Source organism: Balaenoptera ricei, chromosome 2, assembly GCF_028023285.1.
Source record: "Balaenoptera ricei isolate mBalRic1 chromosome 2, mBalRic1.hap2, whole genome shotgun sequence".
NCBI lineage: Eukaryota > Metazoa > Chordata > Mammalia > Artiodactyla > Balaenopteridae > Balaenoptera > Balaenoptera ricei.
The window spans coordinates 138,048,888-138,066,450 of record NC_082640.1 but is presented as its reverse complement, the minus strand read 5'-3'; the positions used below and the strand labels follow the sequence as shown (position 1 = coordinate 138,066,450).

Below are 17,563 nucleotides of genomic sequence, written 5' to 3'. Positions count from 1 at the left end.
TTCTCAGACTTTGCTGCACATTAGGATTACCTGGGGAGCTTCTAAAAACCCCATGCCTAGGCTGCAACCCATACGTATTAAATCAGAATCTCTGAGAGTAGGACCCAAGCATCAGTAATTTTGAAAGCACCTCAGGTGATTTTCATATGCAATCAAATTGAAAGCCAGTGGCTTAGAGGCACTCCCTCCCTCCCCGGGACCCTCCCTTGCAGCCAGGCCTGGTGCCTCTCTCTGGGAGGGCGTGAAGGAAGGAGACAGAAACCGGGGTCCTAGGGAAGCATTACCTCCCTGTGGCCACAGCCTAAGAGCTCCATCCAGGACCCAGCAAGAGAGAGAATCTGTAGCTGGGATCCCGAAGGCCTGGGTGTAAAGCCCTATTTCTGGCACTTTACTTGCTTCATGAATTTGGTCAAGTTGCTTAACTTCTCTTGGCTCTCCTTTCCTTATCTATAAACTGGGGGTAATAAAAATACCGACCTCAAAGTGAAACTGTAAACGATTAAAGGAGAAAATATATTTGAAGCGCCTGGCCCAGGTGCTATAAATGACAGATGCTCAGCCAATGCTCATTTCCCTCCCGCAGGCTTCCTTCTCACCTCTCACCTAACTGGGTGGGAGAAACAGGCCAGGGCGCTTGTCCCTTTGTTTCTACATTCACTACCAGAGGTCAGGACCTGACATCTTAGTCACACTATTTTTAGCGTTAAAGGAGGTCTTTAGGACTCCTTCTTTTTTGTTTTTTATTCTTCCAAGATTTCTCTTAAATATACAACGCTACCCACCCCATCCCACGTTCTAAACAGTATACCTTTTTGTCCACTTTGCTTTTTCGTTCAACTATACGTCCTGAAGATGACTCCACAGCAGTGTTTGGAAATATTTTTTCTTCCTTTACAGAGCTGCAGAACGTTCCATCATGTGTGTGGATATAGTAGTTTATTCAACCAGTTTCCTATTCACGGCCACTAGGGTTGTAACTAGTCCTTTGCTGTTAACAATAGTGCAGCAGTGAACACACCTGTGTACGTTTTTCATATTTTGCCAGCATGTCTTCGGGAGAGACTCCTGGGGTACTCCCCTGCTGCGGCCCCATCCCCACGACTGTTCTGGTGCCTTCAGCCTGGGCATGGGATGCTGGAATGCTAACTCCAGCCTCCACACCTCCTTTCCATTCGATTGATCGGCCAGGCCGGTAGAAACAGCAACAGGAAGGCGGTCTCCCTTCATTTTTGTCCCCCAGTCTCATACCACAGCATCTTACTGGGGGGAACCTGACTCATAACCAGAACTCTAGCTGGAAAGGAATCTGAGAAGTGCAGTTTTCCGCTTTCTTTTCTTTACCACACAGGACAGCTCGAAGAAGTGTTTTGGGTGCCAGTCACCACATCCAGCTCCCCACTTAACTCCTTTGTTTCACAGAAGAGGAAACTGAGGTTTGGGAGGGGTGTGTTATTAGCTGAAGATCACTAAACTGGTTTGTGGCTAACGGCCCGGCCATTTCCTCCTCACTGTCCCTGCCGATGGGAGTCCTTGTGAGTTGGAGTTTCACTGAATCAAATAACTTAAAAAGGCAGAAGCCACTCCATACGCTATGAACTTTTACTTTTCTCTGTAAAACAAAACAACTGTTCCCCAAGCCTCCTTTTGGAGGTATTATAATCATTTAGCAACTGTTATGGTTTGACTTGTGTCCCCCTAAATTTATATGTTGAAGTCCTAACCCCCAGTTCCTTAGAATGTGACCAATTTGGAAACCGGGTCTTTAAAGAGGTAATTAAGTTAAAATGAGGTCTTTAGGATGGGCCCTAATCCAACACAACTAGTGTCCTTATAAAAAGAGATCTGGACACAGACAGGCAGAGGGAAGGTGATGTGAAGACACAGGGAGAAGGCGGTTGTCTGCAAGGCAAGGAGAGAGGCCTCAGAGGAAACCAACCCTGCCCGCACCTTGACCTTGGACTTCTAGCCTCCATTATAGTGAGAAAATAAATGTCTGTTGTTTAAGCCACCAGTCTCTGGTACTTTGTTACAGTAGCCCTAGCAAACTAATACAGAAACTAAGTTCTGGTAAGAAAAAAGAAACATGCTTTGGAAGGAGACTAATTTGGTGTCTCTGGTAAGTTGCTCCAGTTGCTAAGTGTGTCTTGCCATATACATTTCTCCAGCTGCCTTACCTCTTGATGCTTTTGCCAAGCCAGACCCTTTCTGGCATCTTTCCCTGTGAGCTGATGTCTCTCGGGAAAGTGCTGCCTGCATCTTGCACAGTTCAGGAGTCTCTGGAGTGGTGAATTGGCTGCAGCTTTGATGGTGACAGAGCCACCAGCCTCCACAGAAGGACCACCCCAGCTCCTGAGAGCTTTCACCTCATTGGGCACTCGATGAGAATTGTCACTCGCTTTTCTAACCCACCCTCTCGGGGAGCTGTGGCAATCTCGCCCTAAATGTATTTTCCCCCCATTTTCATGGGAGGTAAATGTGGCATGCAAAATGTATTTTTAATGACTGAGATCTGCATTTAAGCGTATTTCCCATCTTTGCTGGGTCATTAAGGCTTTAAATCTGTCAATATTTTAATGATTTTTATAGTCCAGTGATGTATAGGTTTGTTCAAGTTTTCATTCTCTCCACACTCCCTTGCCCATAAGATGCTCCAGCGAGAGCTCACCAAGGGGTAATTGAACACATGTGCTGTTCTGAATGGGTTCTTTCCTGGCCGCCCATACCCTGTGCTGGCAATGATCACAGCACAGCACATCACACCCAGGCTCAGGTTCTAAAGACTGAGAGGATGATCCAAATGACCCTTGGAAATCCAGTCAGAAGTTGCCGTGGTAGAGACCATGACACTATTTCTCACTAAGTGCAACAAGACCAGCTTCCCCTCCAGTGTTGGGACAGAATACTGTCTCTTCAGTGGAGCCCCAGGTGAAGGATTGGCCTGCGTCTAGGGGCTGTGCTAGAGCTACACAAAGCCTGACTAGTTCTTACACAATGAGAAGGAGGCGGGAACCAAGACCCACCGGGAACAGCAGATTTATAGCCCTTCATTGAGTGGAATAGCAGGCAGAATTACCTGCATTATACAAACAACTCTCTCTCTCTCTCTCTCTCTCTCTCTCTCTCTCTGTTAATTTTACATTTGCTGAACACGTGGCAGTTTACAACATGGCTGGATACAATATGGCAGACAGAGAACACCAGACTGGGGTTGTGAAGTCAGTTCAGCCACAGGCATTTTGAACAACGCTAAAGCGAAGGGACTTAGGCCATAGACTTTTAATTTTAATTGTTTCCATTTGGTCCAGGGCTTGGGTTAAAAAGCTGCCCAGTGGCTGCAGAGAGAGGCTAAGGCAGAAGCCCGGACACCAGGGTGATGCAGAGGGGCTCCTCAAAGGCTGCTGGGCTCCGGAGGCTCCGAGTTAGTCGTGCTTAAAGGTGAGCCTTTTGAAGAGCTCCTCGCCCAGCCCCCAACTGGGGCCCGCCAGCCCGGGAGGTCAGTCAGGTGGCCGCCCATCTTCTTGATGAGTTTCACCGGCTCATCTAGTTTGCAGCTCTCCAGGAAGTCAGAGCTGGGAGTCTGCGTGGCAGAACCCAGGGCATGCAGATCCAAAAGGACCGGGTTCAGGTTCTTCTCCACGACCGTGGTGGCTTCCACGACATCTGGGTTTTACCTCACTCATCTTTGGAAGAGCTTCTGCACATCCTGGAAGAGGGCACAGCCACTGAGCTGGTTTGGCATCTTCAACAGATGCTCAGTGCCCTTGCGCTTCTCCTCTGCCAACTCGAGGAAGAAGTGGCCCAGGCCCTCCAGAGCCACGTCGTCGCAGTCGAAACAGATGCCCGGGGAGAGGTAGGTGTGGGACGCCCACAGATGTGTGTTGACCAGGTGGTTGACGGCGGCCTCCACCTTGGCGGAATAATTCTGATGAATCCAGGGGCTCATGGTTGATCGGCAATAAGGAGCTAAGCTCAAAAAATGGTGTTGGCTGGTCCTGGGAGGTGGGCAGAGGATGTCTAATTGGTTGGTTCCAAAGGTTGCGACTGGAAAAGAAGTTGGAGGGTGGCCAGGGGCTCGCAGAAGGGGCATCTACGGGTGTGTTCCACCCAAACACTGTTGAAGCAAGAGACAGATCTGTGGGACCGCCGGGTGCACTGCAGGCCGTAGACACTTACAGCAAATAGAAATCATTACTTTCTCGGAGGTTCCGTTTCCTCACCTATAAGATGCGGGCTTTTGGGTGGGATGATCCCGAGGTTGAAGGGATCTCGGGATTGACATTGGTGAGTTCAAGCTCAGGGCTCTTGGCCGAGAAAGACTGGCCACCTAGGACCACCTCAGTAACCCAGTGGCCTAGAAAAGCAGCAGCCCCTCCCTGCTCCGCCTGGGAATGTCCTAAGACAGAATTTGTTAAAAGTAAGAACAAAGGTGAGAAATAGCTTCTGTAAGGGAATTCCTGGTTGTTCACACTGCTTGTCTCCACTGTCTCTTCAGTTCAGCAAATCTGAATTTAGCACCTGGTAAAGACAAAACAGGTGCTCTGTGTTGGAGAGGTAAAGACAGATAAACTGTCCCTGACATTGTGGAACTCCCAGTCTTGGTATAATTTTGAGTGGTTTATCACAAGTGAGAAGGCCGAGCATTTGGGCGGCGAGGGTTGGCAGGGCGGTGTTGAAATCCGTTGGTAAAAACTATGGTGTATCAGAGCACCTTTTGGCCTTTAATTCCTAGATTCACGTCTTCAGAGCTGTGGTAATCGTTAGTGCTGTTCACCAAGTATTTCCAGGTCTCCTTCTACTGAGCATATAGGTGGGCCGTATTTTCCTAAGCCACTGAAGTTAAGTGTGGCCGTGTGACTTGCCTTATCAATGAAATGTCGATAGCGTGATATGTTTCACTTGCCGGGCAAAAGCCTTAAGCACCATCAGACGACTCCCCCATGGTTCTTTTACTCCCACGGTTCTTTTCCTCCGCCATGTAACCAGCAGTACCCCGGATAGCAGAAGCTCACTAGTCTGTGCCTCTCAGCGAGGACAAAGTGGGAGTAGAGAGCTGACTGATCCATGATGGGTGTGTAGTAGGAGCAAGAAACAAATTTTTGTTGTTTTGTTGTTTTGAGATTAAATAAAAAATGTTTATTATGGAAAATTTCAAACATATGAAAGCAGAGACAATAGGATGTTGAACCTGCTATACCCATTACTTTAACTTCAACAGTTATCAAGATATAAGCCTCTGTGATTTGGGGCTTGTTTGCTACCACAGTACAACCTAGATTAATCCTGCCTAAAACAGAGGGAAAAGGATGTTATTTCCTAGAAATACTAAATGAGTGACAGGTAAAAAGAATGGAAACACAAGATATGAGATTTTCTTTTGATGCCATATTTTTCTTAAAGTTGTTGATGCTTTTAGGGTTACAGGAGAGCTGAATGGATTAGCTGGAGTAAAAGTTGCTGGACCCTCAGAATGGGGCTGCTTTGTGGAATCTGTCTTTTGGCTCAGACTCAATCCACCTCCTTTTCGGCTCGGCCTCCAGCTCCTCTGGCAGGTGGAGCTCACCTTCTCATTAGTGGAACAATGCATTTCATGTGGGGAGAGCTGACACCCTGTGGCTTTGTGTGCTGCCCTGCCTCAGCTCTGTATGCCTCCGTGGCTTCTTACGTCCAGCATCTTGTTGCTGCTGCTGACTTTGGGGGGCAGCTCTAGAAAGTTAAGCCTGTAGGACATTAAGGGCTGTCCTCTCCACAGAGCCAGTTTCATGTAGTTCATTTTGAGTCATGCAGGGACCTCAAGGTACCATCAAGGCTGTTCCTCAGGTCTACTTGTTACAATGGTAGCAGGGGAGCAGAAGATCCCAACAAAGCCTTAACTTGGGGCTAAATCCATTGAGAAGGTGTGCTTTTATGTGACATTTCGATATGTATGTATACACATACAGTCCACGGATGTGTTGCCGTGTTTTCTACTCTGCCCCACTGGTCTGTGTGTCACTGAGCCAGTACCATGCTGTACTGCTATGCGTCTGCAGCGTGTTTGATTGAGCAAGTCTCCCTTCTCTACTCTTCTTTTAGAAAGATTATTATTTATTTGTTTGTTTGTTTATTTATTTATTATTCCTCAAAAAGAAATCCAGCTGGAGTTTTGAGTGGGAGTGCACTGAATTTGTAGGTTAACCGTGAATTCAATTAGGTCTTTATAGAATCATCCAAGACAAGTCATCCTATATTCGGGCATCCAGTCCAAAAGCATGGAATGTGCTCTATTTACTCAGGTCATTTTCTGTTTCCTTTATTAGAATTAAAAATTTTTGTATAGCAGTTTTGTATGTTCTTGGTTAACCCCGAGATATTTTGTAATTCCTGTTGCCGTTGTTGTTCTTTGGCTGGGCAGCTTGTGGGATATTAATTCCCCGACTAGGGATGGAAGCACAGAGTCCTAACCACTGGACCGCTGGGGGATTCCTTCCTGTTGCTGTTGTAAACGGTATCTGTTTAGTAATATTTCCTAGTGGCTCTTGCAGCCGGGAGAGAGATGCTGTTGATTTGTGCAGGGAGATCTTGTGTCTGGCAAACATACTGAGCCTTATTAGTTCTAATTTGTTTGAGCCTTTGTTTTTTTCTAAGTTGACATTTTGTTTTTCCACTGCTGCAGTAAGAAGCCCCCCCTGCCATTTAATATCTGTGGTAAGGGTGTGGCGGGGGTTGAGGGGATGACTCAGTAGAAGGAGGGAAAATGTTTCCTCTTCTCCCTCCTACAGGGAGGGGCCAGACCTCTGTGATGTGAACATGTAGGGTCTCCACAGCTTCAGAGACTTGTAGTCAGGCCATTGGCCACCATGATGGGAGAAAGGGTGGCCTAAAGTTCTCTGGTAACAGGAAAGGGGAGGGGAGGGGAACCTACCAAAAAGAGAGAGGGAGGTGTTTGGAAAGGAGGAGGAAGATAGAGAAAAGGGAAAGACTCTCTTGAGGGGGACTTTGATGGGGCGGGGGTTGGTCTGGGGAAATATCAGGGACAGTAGACAGTAAAAGAATCTTCAGTTCCAGAAGAGTAGGTGGACCACACACCCACCATCCAACAGTGTCACCCAAAGAAGCCCTGGGGTCCTTTGGTCACCTGACATGGGGCTGGGGGAGGAGCGGGAGCACCTGGGACCCCTCCCAGCACCAGCCCATGCCGACCAACTGATAGAGGCCCCACCCCATGCGGCCATTGTCACCTGTGCTGCTGTGACCCTAACACCCAAAGCTGTGGGGCCTGGGAACTCCCAGGGTCTGGACCTCCTACATCCCCAGAACTCCCACGAGTCACAGCTAGATCCACAAGGCACGCTGAATTGGGGTCCCTACACTTGGTCCTGAACAGAAGTTCACTGAGGGAGGGTCAGGAGTTGAATGTTTTAACCAGGCAGCTGGTTTGCCTTGCTTGATGAGTAACTGTGGCTCAGTAGTAAGGTTGCTTTGGTTTGGAAACTTCTCTGCTCGCCCGCAAGGTGGGGAAATGGGGCTGCCTTCTGCCCTGCACAACATTTGATGGGGCTGCTGGGGGCAGGATGGGGAGGCCTTGGTTCACAGCTGTGGTTGGTGACCCCAATTTCAGTTGCTGGTGGAATAACTGTAAAATCAGGAAGTGAGGGGGCCCCCTCCCCGCCCCTCCTGCCAGGGCTTCCCCAGGATGGGCTGATGAACAGGCAAGTGCAGCTAGCTGGTCTTGGCTGACCTCTGCCCCGCTTTGTGCCCCTTCACTGCCTTTCAGGGCCCACACCTCTGACCTTGAGGAATCGCTCCTGGAACTTGCTTTTTTCACACAGAGATCGTGATAAGCAGAGGCACCCAGGCTGGTGTGTTCATGCAGAGAAGCAGACAGATGCCCTCAGATCCGATCCGATGCCTGATCCTTTGCGTCTTGGAGGGAGACGGCCTGGCACTGCTTGTAAGCAAGCCGTGAAGAAGCCAGACTTCCCTTGGAAGTTTATAACGCCAAAACAAAGCAGGCTATTTTAGAGCAAAGAAGCCAGAAAAAGAGTCAGTGGGATGAGAGAGGGAAAGCCTGGTCCGGAAACGCAAATGCCCTGAGCCTATCAAGGTGTTTCCAAGAGTGGAACAGCCGGGCTGGACCCAGGGCATCCCCCAGGCCTGTGCGAGGGTGAGGCCCTGTTTCTGGGTGTGCCCCTCATTTCCTGTTGTGGCCTGTCTCCACATGCTGAGTGGCTGTGAAGCAACGGCTGCCGTCCCTCAGCTTTATAAATAGGACATCTACAGTGAGGATGGCAGGAAATTCCCAGAGTCTTCTGCCTGGGCTTATTTTGAGTGTGCAGCTTACACAAGTGAAGTCCCAGGCCCCCCCTCCTCCAGCCCCCCTCCCTATAGCATCCTGGGGCGTCCGATTGGAGGCCCATCTCCCCTGCTCTGTGACTGGAAGTCTCCCAAGGGTGGTCCGAGAGGCACAGGGACTGGAGATGTCCACCTCTGACCTTGTTCAGACACTCCTGGGGGAGAACAGCTGACCCTGGTCTCCCGCCCCCCACATGCCACGCGCTGTGCATTATCTCGCCGACATTCACTTACTCCCAGGAGGAAGGTGCATTATTATTCTCATTTGGTAGATGGAGAATCTGGAATCCAAACCCATGTCTGACTCATTCTGGATCTCAAGGATTAACCACGGACTCAAGTTCCCCTGAACAGAGAACAAGAATGAGAAAGGATCAGAGTAAGGAAAGGGGAGCCCTCTGTTTTCTGGAGAGAAAGAGAGGAGAGGCTGCCTGTACCCTGGGCCTTTGGTTATATTTTCCTTTCCTTCTTTCCCCTAGTGACACATTTCTAGGCTGGTGGCTATTTCTGGAAAGCCAGACTTGAGCTTTGAGTGGCTCGATGGCCCCCTGCTGTGGCTGGGTTTGAAGGAGACGCTGACATGACTGCCGGCACCAGGCAGGAGGCCCTGCAACTGGGAGGCTCAGGCCATTACAGGTTTAGGACTGAAATGCTGTTCAAATATTTGCCCAGCAATTTCCAGTGTGCTTTGCAACAGGTAGCATAAGCAGCCTTCGCGAAGTCATTGATGGCCTCACAACTAGCCAGGGTCTCTCTCACCCATCTGTTGAGTCCCCTGTGGTTGAAGAGTTCCCCTGTCCTTTTCTGTATTTCATGATGTTGATATTTTTATGGCCTGTCCCTCGGTTTGGATTAGTTTTTCCTCATGATTAGAATCAAGCTATATATTTGTTAACAAGAAAGCAGCAGAGGTAGTGTTGGGTCTTCTCAGGGCGTTACATTAGGGGCTCATGATGTCAATTTGTCCCATTATTGGTTGTGTTGTTTGATCCCCTTGTACAGGTGGTATCAGCCAGATTTCTTTATTATAAGCTATCATTTTCCTTCCATACCTGGGAATGGCTAAATAAGTACATGTTTTCATGGGGATTTCCTGAGCTCCAGTTCCCACAGGTCAATGCAAAGAGAGCCAGGTGACAACTGAGACTGCAGTGGGTTACGTTACAGGGGAGGAAGCCTGAGCTTAGGGAACCCGAATATTTTATAATGGTCCATAGGTCCTGACCTCTTCTGCAAAAGGAAACATTATCTTTATCATACTGGACACTCAGTGCCTGCACTTTGTTCTATGGGGAGACAATGTCTCTGTCTTCCAAGACTATTCGCTATACAAACATCCTTGCAAAGACAGTCCAGAACAAAGGCAGCTGGTGCCTCTTTATAGGACACCCACAAATGTGAGAGACCCATGGAGAACTGTCTCCCAACAGATCTGTGAAAATTGTCTTTCTACATACAATCTGGTCATGTTATTCCGGTCATGTAACCAACCATGCTGTGGCTGGTTGTTCCCCAATATCCATTCTCTGCATGTTCAGTAATGGAACCCCACTTCCCCACAATAGCTGAGCACATGGCTTTTCAGAATGACGTCTGCATTTCCCATCTTCTCTTGCAGCAAGGTGTGGCTGTGTGACTAAGTTTTGAGCAATAGGCTTTAAGTGTAGTGTGTAACTTCTGGAAAGTGCCCTTAAAGGACAGGAACGTGCCATTTTCCTTCTCTTTACTCCATCCTACAACATAAAATAGAAATCTCCCTCTTCCATGGTGTTTCCTAATCCTCTCCTCTGCCTTTTTTTTAATCTTCATAACACATAAAACCATGTACATACTATTTATTTTGCTTATGTTTTATATTGTCTACCTCTTCTGTAATGTAAACTCCACAAACAGTGCTGGTCCATTACAGTATACTTGTACCAACTGTTAAGATATACTGAAATATTTCTGTACCAATTGGTGACTAGCCACTGCCCCAAGTCCCCATGTACCCCCCAATGGCAACTCCCAGCTACCCAACAGTCTTAGCTCAGGCTGCCATAAGAAAATTCCATAGACTGGGTGGCTTTAACAACAGAAATTACTTTTCTCACAGTTCTGGAGTACTGAGAAGTCCAATATCATAGTGCTGGTCAAGTCAGTTCTTGAGAGAGATTCTGGAAAGGGTACTCTTCCTGGCTTGCAGAATGCTGCCTTCTTGTACACCACACACACACACACACACACACACACACACACACAGAGGAATGGAGGGAGAGGAAGACAGAGAGAGAACTCTCCTGTGTCTTTTTTCCCCCCTGCATGGCTTGTGGGATCTTAGTTCCCCAACCAGGGATTGAACCCAAGTCATGGCAGTGAAAGCACTGAGTCCTAACCACTGGACTGCCAGGAATTCCCTCCAGTGCCTTTTCTTATAAGGGCACTAATTTCATTGGACCACAGCCCCACCCTCATGTCCTCTTCTAACCCTAATTACCTTGCAAAGGTCCCATCTCCAAATACCATCACATTAGAAGTTAGGGCCTCAACATATGAATTTTGGGGAAATACAAACATTCAGTCCATAACAGCAACTAAACAGGCATTGACTCATGTAGTAGGGGGCTTGCACATCCTGCTTGTGCATTAAGGCCAGTGACTTCCTGGTTAATCAGTGCCTAGGCTATGCCCCTAAGGTACTCCAAAAAGACCTCCTGATTGAATGCATGCTAGATTCTATTATAGGATGGCTCCAAGCCTTTCCATTGTCCGTCTCGAACTCAAGAGGAGCAGGAGTCAGATTTTTCAATAAATAAAATTGGGGAAAATACCAAGCAGCAATTTTCTGCTATTTTAAAACAAAGGACTTCTTATACCTTTTCTTAAGTCCTCCTGCTCCCATTCTGCTCTCTTCCCAGGTGAAGAGAGAGCGACTGAACAGAAACAGAGAAAGGGAATCATTCTTTTTTTTTTTTTTTTCTTGAGATAAATAATTGCCAGGACCTTCCCTATGTCCACCGTGAGGAATCAGAGAAGGTGGGAGAGGCAACAGCAAGTGTAGGGCTGGGAAGGGAACTCAAGTCCATCAGTCAGCTCAGAGCCATACACATCTTCTCACTTACTTTGCCTCCCTGGAGGTCCCCTCTGTGCAAATGAGTGGTTTAAAGGCATGTATCAATTACCCTAAGAAATGTGCAAGCCCTGTGAACCAGGCAATTCCTTCAAAGTGTGATATGAAGAAAGCAAAGAGAGGATAACAGGTTTGACCTACTTTGGATAGGAGGAGCAGGACAGGATGATCTGAGGAGGTGATCTGTGAGCTGAGGCCTGAAGGATGAGAAAGAATCATCCACGGGGACTTCCCTGGTGGCACAGTGGTTAAGAATCTGCCTGCCAATGCAGGGGACACGAGTTCGATCCCTCATCTGGGAAGATCCCACATGCCGCGGAGCAACTAAGCCTGTGTGCCACAACTACTGAGCCTGCTCTCTAGAGCCTGGGAGCCACAACTACTGAAGCCCACGTGCTACAACTACTGAGCCTGCGCTCTAGAGCCCATGAGCCACAACTACTGAAGCCCGCATGCCTAGAGCCTGTGCTCCGCAACAAGAGAAGCCATTGCAATGAGAAGCCCACGCACTGCAACGAAGAGTAGCCCCCGCTCGCCGCAACTAGAGAAAGCCTGTGCGCAGCAACAAAGACCCAATGCAGCCAAAAATAAATAAATTAATTAAAAACAAAAAAGAATCATCCATGGAAAGGGCGGTCTGGGCAGCAGCCCAGAGAATCTCAGAGGCAGAGCTGGCTATGGAATTTGCTAAGCCCAGTGCAGGGGAAAATGCAGGCCCCCAGCCAGGGGTGGGTCAATCAATCTCCCCTCCCTGGGGGCGCCCCTCCCCAACCCACAGCAGGTGGGAGATCCCAAAGAAGCACAACCTCTGTCCCAGGACATGCTTGATACCTGGATCCAGACAGGGAGAGAGACCCCTGTTATCACCCGTTAAATGTGCTGTGGGACTGCCAGCCTGGGTGGAGATGACATCACATCGGCTGCCTGTCTCCAGCCCTCCCTGCCACACTGCCCCGCAGTGAAGGGCGACAGCAGAACGTGGGCCTCGCCTGCCAGTGCACTGATCACTGCTCCTGGCGGAGGTAGGCAGTGGCCACAGGGAGGAAGGGGAGGCCAGGTGGGACCGGGGATCCAGGGAGCAGGGGCGCGGCAGGAGGTAGGACCGGAGGAGAGCTGAGGCTCTAAGCCCCGTGCAAAGGGTACGCTCCGTTGTCCCATCAGACTCCACTTGTAAAACACAAATTCAAAGATTATTACTGGGAGTTCCCTGGTGGCCTAGTGGTTAGGATTCCAGGCTTTCGCTGCTGTGCCTGGGTTCAGTACCTGGTCAGGGAACCGAGATCCTGCAAGCCGTGCGACGCAACCAAAAAAACAAAGAAACCCAAGATAATTACTAAGAATGTCAAGATGGCGACCACAGGACTGAACGGGTCTCAGACCCTTGAAGCCAGCCCTGCTCAAAACTGACCGGCAGCCAGCATGACCCATCCCAGCGAGCAGTGGGAAGCAGATGAGGGGCAGGGGCCACATAATGCCAGGATCTGTGGGTCACTGCAAAGATTTTGGAATTTGGTCTTTGACCGGTGAGAAACCACCAGAGGGTCCCAAGCAGGTGAGTGACATTTTAAGGTCACACTGGCTGTGGTGTGAAGAGTGGGTTGTGAAGAGTGGAAGTGTGGCTGACCAGTTCAGGCAAGATATGATGGGGACTAAACTCTGGCAGAGGCCGTGGAAATGGAGAGAAGTGGGTGGATGGGAGACGTTTTTCGGACATAGGGTCAAAGAAACGGGAGACAAAGACATCAAGGAAACGAGAGTCCAGGGAGTGGAAAGGTTCAACCAAGCAGCCATCAAAGCCACAGAGAAGGAAGACACATACTGTAGCGGGGAGGAAGACTGCAAAAGCCAGTGCCGGGTCCGTCGGAGACCTGCCTCTAACCCTGGGTCTCGGGAACCTCACTTTTGCAAATGGTACTTGGTTGCGTTGTTCTTGTATCTGGCTGAACCAGGTAGAATGAAGCGAGGTCTTCTCTGTCCTCCTAGCAAGATGGACCTCTCCCACCCAATCTTTTCCAGCAGACACTAGCCCAGAGGCCTCGGCTTGTCAGCTTGCAGGACGTCTTGCCTGAGGAAGCCAGCAAAGGCTGAGGGTGCCTGTCCTTCCCTCCCATGTCCAGCACGATGGCCTTGCCTCTTAAAACCCACATACAAGAATGGGAACAAAGGTGAGCCCACAGGAGGGCCAGGGATGAAAGGAGAAACGGTAGTTCTATCTGTGAAATCAACCTGAGCCTTGGCTATCTCGAAGGTAAAGAGTGGCCTTCCCACCTGTCCGACCCCTGCCCTGTCTCTGTGGCTCTGAGGACCTGCAGGAAGGCAGGACCAGGCTGTTCTCCTAAGCAGAGGCTATGGCTGGGTTGCTACTTTCATTCAAATATCAGTGACAAAGAAACCTCAAGGTCTCCTTTTTGTAAATTGCTTAGAGATGTCGAAAAACAAGGGAAGAGGCACAGAGGAGAAGTGGGGGTGGGGAGACAGGAGGGTTAGGGAGGAGGAGAGAAAGGAGAGGTTTGCAAAGCTGAGCACCTGGTGAGCTTGACGCCCGCCCGCCAGGCCCCGGGGGGGCTGTTGGCTTCAGAGAAGCGGCCTTGGGAAGCACTGAGGATAGCATTTTCTCAGGCTTTGCTGGTGCTGATGCAGTTCTGGCTCGGCCTAACCAGCGGTCCTTCTTTAATCATTATTAAGAGCCGTCATTTGCTCCCTCCCTGGTGGCCAGTTTAGTGGTAAGAAATTCAACTAAAAGTAATGCCTTAAACCTATTAATTTGGAATGGCCAAAAAGAAAAGGAGCCTGCCAAAAACAGAAAACGCCTGCCTTTATTTCCTGTTAATTGGGCCAAAGGAAACTCTCTCCTTCAAATTACTGAGCAGTCCTTTTTGTCCGCCAGCATTTGCATGGAGCGCTGTCTGGGTCCAAGGCTGTGCTCAGAGAGCTCAGGACAGTCCTTTAACTGAGAATAAACAGCAAGGTGGGACTCAGCTTTTCTCAGCATGCCTGCAGGAGGTGAATAAGAACTCCCAGGAAAAATAAGTTTGGGAAGCATTGGGTTCAAAGAAGTAAAGTGGGTTTCTTAATATAAGAAAGAAATATACTTAAGAGCCTTAAATATACGCATGTGCAATGTGGCTCTCCAAGAAGGGTTTGAAAGAACCTGTTGATTTCCTACTCAATACACTTCCCCGCGCAGTCCCAGGGAGGAATGCTGGTTGGTCTGAGCCATTCCCCTGGATGGTGTTTGCTTTATTAAGCATGAGCATGTGATGCAGCCCTGACCACAGGCGGTAAGGCTTGGGGACTTCCAGGAAGGTGTTCCTTGCTCTCAAAACAGAACACAAGACAGTACTTGCCTGTTCCAGTCTTTGGACATTATCACAGGAAGAGGTGAGCTTGGAGCTGCTGCAGTCATGTTGGGGTCATGAGGAGAAAGCCGAGACCATCCAGAGATGCTGATCTCTATCACTGGTGTGAGATTAAGCTGTTGCTTTGACTCTTTGGGTTTGTTTCTTCCTTGTTCAGGCCTTGGGTGTTCCGTGTTTTTCAACTCACAGCATCCTGAAACCAATGGGGACACAGCATGCAGACATTCTCAAATTCCTTTGACTACAGATGGTCCCTCTGACTGGTGCTTACTGAGAATGCTGTGGGAAAGTACACCAGGGTGAGGGACGTGGAGTTGGGGGTCAAAGGCTTCGGTTCTGCTTTAGGTTCTGACAATCACGTGAGGTCCTGGGCCTCAGTTTCAACTCTGTGAGAAGACTACCTAACTCAAGTGCCTAATACCCTGCCAGGCACATAGTAGGTATGTCACAAACGTTGTTGTTAATAAAACGGGGCAGGGGAGGAGGATAGGAGTAGTCCAGTTTCAAATCTCATTTCTGCCTAAGAGTGCTAACCATTCCAAAAGTAAAACCTGTGTTTTCTGGCCCCCTACCAGCTTATAGCACCCTCTAGCCCTGCACTCAGCAGGCAAAAGATAAAACAGGTAGCATAGACGTCTCAGGTGAGCACCGTAGCTCTGGGGCCACAGCCCCTCACTCTTCCGCTAGAGCAAGCCTGGGCTCTGCTGGCAATGCTCCCTGAAGGCAGTGTCCCTCTGTGCATGCTAATGGCTGCGGGACCCTCCTCAGTGAGAACTTCCACGTGTACTGGTGGCCCTACCTGCCCCAGAAGGACAATCTCCAGTCTAGACACTCATGTGGATGCCAAGGGATTGAGTTCCCCCTTGTCCAGGGCTCTGGCTGAGACTCAGAGCGGCAGCTGGCAGACAGCTGACCCGGGCTTTGCTCTCTCTCTCTCTCCATCTCTCGTGTCCATTGGGACATTTTATTTGTATGTAAGTGTTACATCCCTAGAAGAAGAATCCCAGGATTTTCCCTCCTGTGTGTTTTCATCCATGATGCCAACTGAGGTCATCACTACAGTGAAACCAAAGGGATAGGGACAGATGGTCCTGCTGTTACCAAATGCACATTCATGTGCCTGATGCATAGTGAAGCCAAACAATTGGAGTTTGGAACAGAGAAAGGTTTATTGCAGGGCCAAGCAAGGAGAACAGGTGGCTCGTGCTTAAAAATGCTGAACTCCCTGATGGTTTTCAGGGAGATGTTTTTATAGGTACAATTTGGGGTGAAGGCTGCAGGGTGTGTGACCGTCCTCTGATTGGTCTGTGGTGAGGTAACAGGGCGGTGCTCCAGGAATCTTGTGCTCAGCCTGAAGTTACCATCCTCCTCTTGGGTGGGAGCCTGAGTTCCTGCAGAAAATGTCAGAGATATGTTGTTGTGTACACTCCTTGAGGAGGAACTAGAACTCTATTTACCTAGTGCAGTCAAACTGCACTATTGTTTTTTGACTGCTCTTTGCTTCTGCATTCTCTCCCTTCCCTGATTAGCAACTGTTTGAATCTGCCCCTTGGAACCCAGGGAAGGTATAGGAGGCAGAAGCCTTTTCCTACAAACAAGAAATGGGAGACACAAAGGCTTTTGTACCCAGAAGGGCCCCACAGGGTCTTGCTTGGTTTTACTGCCATTGTTCTCAATCTTTGAGTTGCACGTCACATCTGGGGCTCCACCCACACTTGCTTAATGTGCCCGTGAGGTTCATAAAAATGTTCCCGGCTCTGTGACCAACAGTGATTTCAAAATTGCCAGTGTAACCATGCTTCATCATCACAGTTAGAAACCGGGCCATGACTGCGGAGCATGACCTTAAAAGAACCTGGTTTTGCCTTTCTTTTTGGCATTGTTGATGCTCTTGAGAGTATCAGCCTGGACATTCATGGGCACCATTATGGCGGCATGGAAGGATGATGGAAAGACTGGGGCTTTGCTCTGTTGGGTTTGGGCCGATGAACAGCAGGGAGAGGGAGTGACAGTGTGTGAGTGTGTGTATGTGCACGCGCGCACGTGTGCGTGCACACCCAGACACAGTCATGGCTCAGTAGAAACACCTCATGGAAGCAGGTGTTGCAGGAAAGGGGACCCCTTGAGATCCCAAGAGTGGGCTCTTGTCTAACACTCAGAAATGAATTGTCCGAGGAGACACACGTGCTGACAATGCAAGAGGCTTTATTGGGAAGGGGCGCCCAGGCAGAGAGCAGGAGGGTAAGGGAACCCAGGAGGACTGCTTTGCCACATGGCTCGCAGTTTTATGGTGATGGGGTTAGTTTCCGGGTTGTCTCTGGCCAATCATTCTGACTCAGGGTCCTTCCTGGTGACACACGTATCACTCAGCCAAGACAAATTCCTGCAATGAGGATTCTGGGAGGTTGGTAGGACATATGGACTGGCATCTCCTCGCCCCTTTTGACCTTTCCCGAATTCTTCCCGTTGGTGGTGGCTTGTTAGTTCTGTGTTCTTACCAGGACCTCCTGTCGTATAATAACTCATGCAAATGGTTACTGTGGTGCCTGGCCAGGGTGGGCGGTTTGAGTCAGTGTTTCCCCTAACAGAGTGAGGTAGATCAGGCAAGTATTATTATTCATCTTTTACAGAACAAGAACTAGAGGTTCAGAGAGGTACAGGGGCTGCCCAAGGTGACATACCAGTCAGTGGCAGAGCCGCTTGTGAGAACAGGCCTCTGGCTCCCAGGCCATCTCTCTTCCCATGTTCTGTGAAGAACACGTCA

At 49.2% G+C, this 17,563-nt stretch overlaps 2 pseudogenes; both read right to left on the bottom strand.

Moving 5' to 3' along the window:
- Positions 1-3,429: 3,429 nt before the first annotated feature.
- LOC132360154 (ferritin light chain-like) lies at positions 3,430-3,943 on the bottom strand (annotated as a pseudogene).
- Positions 3,944-15,788: 11,845 nt separating this feature from the next.
- Positions 15,789-16,728, bottom strand: LOC132360619 (small ribosomal subunit protein uS8-like; annotated as a pseudogene).
- Positions 16,729-17,563: the final 835 nt, after the last annotated feature.